This window comes from Belonocnema kinseyi, chromosome 8 (genome assembly GCF_010883055.1).
Source record: "Belonocnema kinseyi isolate 2016_QV_RU_SX_M_011 chromosome 8, B_treatae_v1, whole genome shotgun sequence".
NCBI classification, from domain to species: Eukaryota; Metazoa; Arthropoda; class Insecta; order Hymenoptera; family Cynipidae; genus Belonocnema; species Belonocnema kinseyi.
In genome coordinates, this window is record NC_046664.1 from 92,162,797 (window position 1) to 92,169,571 (window position 6,775).

The 6,775-nt window shown below is 32.1% G+C and overlaps 1 protein-coding gene across 3 annotated transcripts in view; it reads right to left on the minus strand.

Moving 5' to 3' along the window:
* The window catches only part of LOC117178045 (progestin and adipoQ receptor family member 3), a 22,667-nt gene extending 19,490 nt beyond the window's left edge, over nt 1-3,177 (minus strand). For 2 of the 3 annotated variants that reach the window (XR_004467790.1, XM_033369247.1), the window contains exon 1: nt 2,918-3,177. The gene's annotated coding sequence lies outside the window, so the exon portion shown is untranslated. The remainder of the gene's footprint in view (nt 1-2,917) is intronic. The other variant, XM_033369246.1, reaches the window with a different exon arrangement.
* Between the last annotated feature and the right edge of the window lie 3,598 nt (nt 3,178-6,775).

Genomic DNA, 6,775 nt, shown 5'->3' on the forward strand with positions numbered 1-6,775 from the left:
ACCACATTTGGCGAGAAAAAAAATTCTCTTTCATCGCGACAACGCCCGAGTTCACACATGCTTCGTTTCAATGGCTAAAATTGAAGAACTAAAATTCGAATTCGTCGAACACCCACCGTATTCACCAAATTTAGCCCCCAGTGACTTTTTCTTATTTTCAAACTTGAAAAAATGGCTCGGTGGACAGAGATTTCCAGACAACGAAGACGTCATTGCCTCTGTAAGTGTTTATTTTGAGGAACTTCCAAAAACGCACTTTTCTGAAGGATTAAAAAAACTTGGAAAGCGATTGACCAAGTGTATAGAGCTCCAAGGAGATTATGTTGAAAAATAAAAAAAAATTTACCCAAAAAAAATTGTTTTTATACTTCATTCTAAGGACTTATTGAACTACCCTCGTATAATCAAGTCATCTGATAAGAGTAATATGCCCCAACATTCACGAACTGGGTTGCAGCTAAGTGCATTATGGAGGAACCTTCGGCTTAAGGTGGGATCTAAACAACCAAACCCTCGGTTAAAGTCCGTAGAAAAATTTTCGGTGGTACCAGCTCAGAGATCGAGCGTCGGACCTCTGACGTGAATTCCATGCACCTAAGCACCTGAGCGGTTAGACTCAATATATAAATTTATAAAATATGAAAGTTTTATAGGATCAAGCTTCAATTAACTGATTATTATTATAAATACAATTGATTTCAACTCTTTTAAATAAAAAATTCGCACACATGCTCAGAACATTTTTTTAACCACAAGGTAATAATATAATTTCATTACACATCAAAATTGTAAACATTCCCTGTATTTTCAATTTCGATTCCTAAGTTTCGGCGATTTTTTTCCCTAGAGCATTATTGCCAGTGGAAAGGTTTCAAGTACCAACAAAAATTCTTCTTCCGTTTCCATAGGTGTTAAGAATTTTTTTCAAAAACATGAGTGAATTGAATGGTAATTATCTCTTGCTGAATGATTCATTATAATCCGCAAAAAATTCGAGAAAGATTTTTTTTCGAGTGCAAGTGACCACGCTGCATATCTATAGATTCCAAATTAATTATATTTTTTAAGATCCCGAAAAGATACTTTTTCGCATGTTGGCGATTTAGAATTCCAGAATTTTTTATTATCGAACCATTCATACGAATATTTTTTTTACTCTAAACCAATGTTTATTAGTTTGTAATAATATATTATATTTCTATCAAAGAAATAATATTTATTTCATTCTTCGTAGAGCAATATTAAAATTTTCATATAAATTTATCAGAACTAGGGTTCATACGAGGAAAGTAGTGAATAATGTGATCACACTCATTTCCATCTCTGTTTTACAAAAATAATAAAATAATAATTCATCTGCAATGACCGTAATAGTCTGCATATCAAAACCTCGTTTCTGGGTCCATGATGTTCCCATCCACTCTCTCTCATACTCTCTTCAAGATCTCTGAGATCAAATGTTTGTACGAGAAAGTTGGGGGAAAAGAAGCAGTTCTCTGATTCTCAACATAACACTTTCATGGGTACATCAACTTGCATTTGGTACCACATAAAATAATAACCAATTAAAAATAATATTCCCTGTGCTTAATTTGCACTTGGAAGTTGGAAACTTCTTTTAGCATATAACTTCAAATTAACTGAATAGCTGCGACTTTTAGGGCTTTATATGATAGACAAAAAGAAAAATTGAGAATTTTATTTGTTTTAATACAGACTTTAAAAAGAAACTTTTTGAATTAATACGAAATTAGAGAATTATGACCTACAGAAATCTGGCTTGATGCAAGAATTTCAATCGTGATAATTCACATATTTAACAATAAGGACTTTCATGCAATAAAATATTGTGGGAAACCTATAATGCACTGCGTCACAAAAATTAGAGAAAGTTCGGAAAGAGTATAAGTATAATATTACAGATAAGCTGCAGCTCGATGGTCAGTTACGTTCATGTTTTTTATAAATATGGGAGTTGCAAATTTTGTAATAATTTCACTCAATTTTAGTTGTTTTTTTGTGGAAAGATAAACTATTATTTTTCTCTCGATACATATAGCTAAACAGGACACAATCAATCAAAGCGATACGAAGCATTTCTTATCAAAATTGTCCATCAACTCTATAGATTGCATAATGTCACACAGCTAAAAAGCGTGCTGAAAAAAAATTGTTTTACAATTATAATATTTACAAACAAAAAATATTTTGCGACTAAATTTGTAGACGTCAGATGTGATCTCGGCAAGTAAATGTTAAAAATTTGAATGAGAGAATTACTTAGATCGCTCAAACTTAAATGATAATTCGAACTGAATATGGATTAGGGAAAATATACGAATTAAGTAAGAAAGTGAACGAGGAAACGTGAAACGTCATGAATATTTGTAGATGTACAACTAGGTATATACAGAACAAAAATTTTAAGCATTTTGAATTATGTGGACAACAACCACCTAGCGCGTACAAATTATTTAATAACAATCGCTTATTTAGCTCTAATCGATATTAGGAACACAGAAAAACAGTGGGCTCATTTTTGTTGCAGATTGAATACGGAGAAATAGAATATTTGACTAGATCATAATGACTATTTTCCATTGTAAAAAATTTATTTATATCTTTAATTTTCGTAAATTCAACTAATGTAAGGAATTTACTTGAATCAAATCAAAAAAATATCAACAAAATTCTAATTTTTCCTTATCGGGATTAATATGCAATCGAGCTAAACAATTCAGTCCCCTTATTGCTCATTCATTCCGAAAACTCAATTTAAAAATTCTGATCGCTTTAAGATCGCAAGTTTTGGAATCTTGTCTAGATTAACTATATAATGATGCTTGAAAAATTAATGAATGTTCATATTATTCTGATTTTTTATAATAATTAATGCGTCTGTAAAAAAGTTTCTTACCAGAAGTGCAAAACGGTCCAATAAAAAAAGTCTCCCCCGAGACTTTGGATGAATAGAAACTATTTTCCGAACATGTCACATGAAAAGAGCAAAGCACCTGACAACAACGCGATCGAACGACTTAGAAACAGTTTTGGAACAGTCTTGAGTCTGTTCAGAAGTTCGAATACGAACAGACCGCGGAACGTCTTCGGAAGGACTGGTCAAAGCGGTCAACGTGCGTTTTCCGCTGTCCAGACCCGACTGAAAACACGCGGAGAGGGGCCTTATTTCTCACTGACGTCACGTCAGCACTCTCACCATACTAGAAGGGAATCGTGTTTCTGAAGAAATTTGAAAGAGTCCGTTCTTTGGTATAATATTATAAGTCGTGAAAGCGACATCAGCCCGGCCCCCACTGATGTATCAGTGCCGGTTCCGCAGAGTGGGGTCCAATTTAATTTATGTGGTCAAATTACGCTTAGGGTGCAATTCTTCACCGATTTTCGTGGTTCCTTTATAGAACGATTCTGTGTTCAATTTATAAAAACGTTATGAGAAGTGATTTGGAAGAAAGGTTTTCTTACAACTGCTTATACTATTTAAAATTGTTAAAAAAATTTTCAAGTCAAGGCGCTTTCTAAGAATGCTCATCTACAGTGGTGAAAATGTATAAACTAATTAATGAACTAAAGTACTTTTTTGAGGATTAACAAGACTTGGATTTTTTATTTTATAAAAAGTGTATCGCAAATAAAAACACTATTTCATAAATTTCATTATTTCATAAATTATACGTAAACACATTCTAGATATAGCTTACATTTGATTTTTAATTTTGCTTGAGCTCAAACTACTTCTAGTAATAGATCGTTACCGAAATTGTAATAATATGCTAAAAGCAATAAGATACGTTTTTTGTCCTTCGAGCTGCGCAAGATCAGGCGGTAGCGCTCCGAATTTGCAAGCGGAAAGTCTGGGTTCGATTTTAACTGCCTGAATTTATAGCAATTTTTTGTTTCCATTCAATTTTTTATTGCAATGGACTATCAAATTTATTTAAATCAATCTAAAACCTTAATTTTTTACCATTATTTTAATAGAAAAAATGATATTTTCAACGTTTACCACTTTTACTAATTGAAATATACTGGTAAATAAATGGTAAAACTGTGATTCACTTTTACAATATGAAAATCGTATAATAAAAATTTTATACTATTCTTATGTTTAAATTTTTGTTATTTACACCAAAAAAAAAAACAGTTATATCCTTCTCTTCGTGGATTTTTTTGTTTTAAAACACCTTACTCAATTATTATCATAATTTGAAAATATGAATAAACCCGGACCTCAATTTCAGCAAATCTGATTTGTGCGTTCCAAGGATTGACGCCGGGTACTGGTTATGAAAAAACAATAGCATAGCGATAAAGTGCTGTACCCTAACGGTCTAACTGGATAACTGCGTCACATTTTGTCAGTCTACTCTCAGTATTCACACGGTTGCGATCTTTACGTTCGGAGAACCCAAATCTGAAATTAATTTTCCGTTCAAATGCTTTTCTCTCGCGGAAAATCGATTTTACAAAGTTTTCCGCTTTTTTCGCAGGAACTATTGATCGTACCGAAAAAATAATTCTACCATGTTGCCGAGGAGGTCATTTTACATAAATAACGATTGTCAAATAGATTTTGATAAGCGTAAAATCTCGAGAAACAAGCGATTTTTTGAAACAGCGATATAGTGCGCGTGCTAGTATCGCCGGCAGTACGAAAGACATTCTAAGAACGTCCATATCTTTAAGACGTCTTTAGCTCATCTTTAAGACATTGGACATCTTAGAGACGCCGTAAATGGCTGAAAAACGCATCTTATTGCTCTAGAATATTACAAGTATGATAATAATCTATTACGGTGAATAGTATGAATCCAAACAAAATTCCGAAGAGTGTATCTTCCTCTTGTTAGTGTTGCATAATAGAATGGGACAAAAATAAAAAAATAAAAATCGTCACTACCAGCATAAGTAGCGTATTAAGCACATAAAAAAGCATATTTAATTTAGAATTAGTGATAATCCAGCTTTGTTACATATGCTCGAAAAGAATGTTTAAAAAATTTTTTGTTGTCGGTCTTACAAATTTTTTGCTGATATTAATAAATAGGAATTTTCTGTAAGAAAATGCTAAAAGATAATTGCTATTTAATTTAACCCTGTATGCGGAAACAAATCTAAACACCGGTCTAAATATGAAACGAATTTTCTCGGGTACTTGGAAACTTCTCAGTGACGGCTCGCAAATTTGGTTGCGCCTAGGGCGCGCGACTATTGGTTCTGGCGCTTCGCGCTCAATTATGTATTTATCTAGCGCTTCGCGCCCGATTATGTATTTAACTCGCGCTACGCGCTCGGTCTTTATATTTTCGCACATTCTCGCGTAAACCTTTTAAAATTAAGACTCAAAACATCCACCACTGTAATTTTGTGATTGTGAATTCTCTTTCGTTAAAAGAACTTAGCTCGAGAGTTTGAGCGCACCTACGGCACGCCACTCATGGCAATCCCACTCCGCGCTTGGTCTTTGCGTTTCTCCCGCATTCGTGCACAGACCTTTTAAAATCAAAGGTCAACAGACCGACAACTGTAATTTTGTGATTTTGAACTCTCTTTTGTTAAAGCACTTTCGGCTTAAACGAAAACATTCTCATCACGTATCTTGTGCTTCGCACTCGATGTTGTCCAACATGTCAACTTTTCTACATTATACACAACACTTTTATATCAACTATAATACATTTTTTATGTAACTCTGCCTGGTATTGCTTATTAAAAAATTGCAAAATAAAGAGCAAATTGTATTTATCATGCTATTTTTGTATTTGTTTCTTATTTTGCTTTAGATTGTATTCTAAGCTGCGCTGAAACATGTATCATTTCAATAAATGTATATCATTACAATTCATAATATGTATAAAACTTGAATCATACTAATTCTTATTTCTTTGTTTTTATAATTTTTTTTATTTTTAATCTTGTTTTTTACGATTAAATAAAAACTACTGCGCATCTACATAGGGTCTAATATAGGAACCTATATAGGGTCCTATATATGAGCCTATGTCCTCTTTCGTCTTTTCTGTGCTTTTTCCAAAAATTTAATTTTTTAATTTTTAATCTTATTTTTTACGATTAAAAGAAAATCTACTCTTCCTGTCGAAAAATGATTAATAATAAATTTATAGATCTTTTTAGGCGAACAACTTTTGTCTGTTAATTTTCGTTCATACCTTGTGTCGTTTTTTCAAAAAAAATTAATATTTTTATTTTGAATGTTATTTTTTACAAGTAAAGCAAAAACTATGTGTCCTATCAAAAATTATAGCTCTTTTGGATGAACATGTTTTGTCTCATTTTTTTTCGTAGCTTGTGTCGAAAAGTGATTCGTTATAAATTTGTAGTTCTTTTCAGGGCAAGCAATTTGAGCTTTTTCATTTTTTTCGTATCATGCATAGTTTGACCAAAAAATGGAACTTTTGGATTTTTCTTTATTTTTGGTACGATAAAATTTGGAATTTTCAACTTTTCGACCAAATTAAAAAAGTTTTTATCGTAACCTTGTAGGGGTTTCAAAAAGTAACGTTATTCTTCTCACGATTTTTGTTCGTATCATGCGTTGTTTGGCTTAAAATGTTCATTTTAGTTTTTTTTTTTTTTTTTAATGTTGAAAATGCTATAACTCTGGTAATTTTTGATTTTTCGAAAAAAGTATTTAGGGTAAATTGTTCAGCTTCTTAAATACTATGAATAACCGTACAAAGAATTTTTAAATTTTGAAAAGAGTGGTCTCAAAAATATTCAACATGTCCCCACTTTC